Below are 1,534 nucleotides of genomic sequence, written 5' to 3' on the forward strand. Positions count from 1 at the left end.
CGGGTTCACAGGGCCATGGCACAGCTGGATAAGCCGGTAGGGACGTGGCACGGTCAGAACGTGGCACAGCTGGATATATCGGGATATCAGCTGGGTTTCAGGCCTCGCTCCCCCACCGTTTGGGATCCAAATCCTAAACTCTTCCTCTGGGGCAGGGCCAGCGGGGCTGCCCAGAGGGAAAACACCTCTTTGGAAAGTGCCAGCAGCACCGAGTCTCTCTGTAAAGTCTCTCTGTGGAGTCAGGGATCACCCAGGGGAGGGGAAGGACACGAGGCTGGGAGGGTGTTTTTTATTCCGGGGGGAATTCGCTCTGCAGAGCATTGGATTCCCTTCCTCACCCACCGGCTCTGTCCTGGAGGAAACAGGATTAAATGTTTCATTTTGGGGAGTGAAGTTGTGCCAAAGGGAAGGAGATCCATGTGTTTGGAAACAGCCCCGGTTCCAATGGAAACCTCTGTCCCGGGCTGGGGCTGTTCATCCATCCCAGGACCAAGTCCTGGAAGCACAGCCCGGCCTGTGGCTGTTTTAAAGTGCATTTTAAAGTGTATTTTTAAAATGTTTTCCGCTGTAAAATGTTTCTGGCAGAAGTCAGAGCCCACATTCTGCCTGGTGGGAACATCCCAGGCACTGGGGAGAGACGGAGCAGCAGAGCCAGATGGGAATAACAGGGATCTTCCCAGCATGGCTTTGTGCCCTGAATTAAACCAGAAACATCGTTATTTCTGTTATGAAAATAAAACCAGGGCAAGCAGGGAACGTAAATAGATTTTACGAGAGTTTTTAAGGGGGGGGAGCTCAGCAAACGCAGATTTTTGACCCACTTCAGCTTATTTTTAAGGCGAAACATGGAAAATCTGGATGGAAACAGGCTTTTAAGTCTCTGCTCCGATTTAATGTCCCTGCATGTTACGGGACACTGAGGTGCAGAGGGGCCGGTTTTGTGCACGGCAGGGGCTGCTTTACTCTCCTCCAGCGCCTCGGAGGGAGCCGGGAACGCACGGGCAGCACCGGGGCCGCATTCTGCCCCTGGCGCCTTCTCCCGGTCCGGCTCCGTCCATCCCGGGAAAAGAAGAGAGGGGGGAAAAAAATAAGGAGCGGCGGAGGTAAAAGGGTGGCACCGTCCCTGGGTGGGCTCGAACCACCAACCTTTCGGTTAACAGCCGAACGCGCTAACCGATTGCGCCACAGAGACCGCGCTGCGAGCGCCGCCGCGCCCGCCGCACTCGGCGGGTGACGAGAGAGCGGGGCCGGGACACCGGGAACTGGGATAACGGGGATGGGGGAACCGGGAACGGGGATAATGGGGATGGGGAAACCGGGAATAGGGATAATGGGGCTGGGGAAACCGGGAATAGGGGTACCGAGGCTGGGGAAACTGGGAAACGGGGTACCGGGGCTGGAGAAATCGGGAATAGGGGTACTGGGGCTGGGATACCGAGGCTTCAGGCACCGGGATACTGAGATTGGGCGTACCGGGAATCGGGATACCCGCACCGGGAACCGGGGCACCGGGGCTGGGGGACCCGGGAAACGG

The 1,534-nt window shown here is 57.3% G+C and overlaps 1 non-coding gene across 1 annotated transcript; it reads right to left on the reverse strand.

Moving 5' to 3' along the window:
* Positions 1–1,118: 1,118 nt before the first annotated feature.
* On the reverse strand, positions 1,119–1,192 carry TRNAN-GUU. Its single transcript has one exon. It is a non-coding gene; the product is annotated as a tRNA-Asn (tRNA).
* Between the last annotated feature and the right edge of the window lie 342 nt (positions 1,193–1,534).

This window comes from Manacus vitellinus, unplaced genomic scaffold (genome assembly GCF_001715985.3).
Source record: "Manacus vitellinus isolate BGI_N305 unplaced genomic scaffold, ASM171598v3 scaffold_120_pilon, whole genome shotgun sequence".
Classification (NCBI taxonomy): Eukaryota; Metazoa; Chordata; class Aves; order Passeriformes; family Pipridae; genus Manacus; species Manacus vitellinus.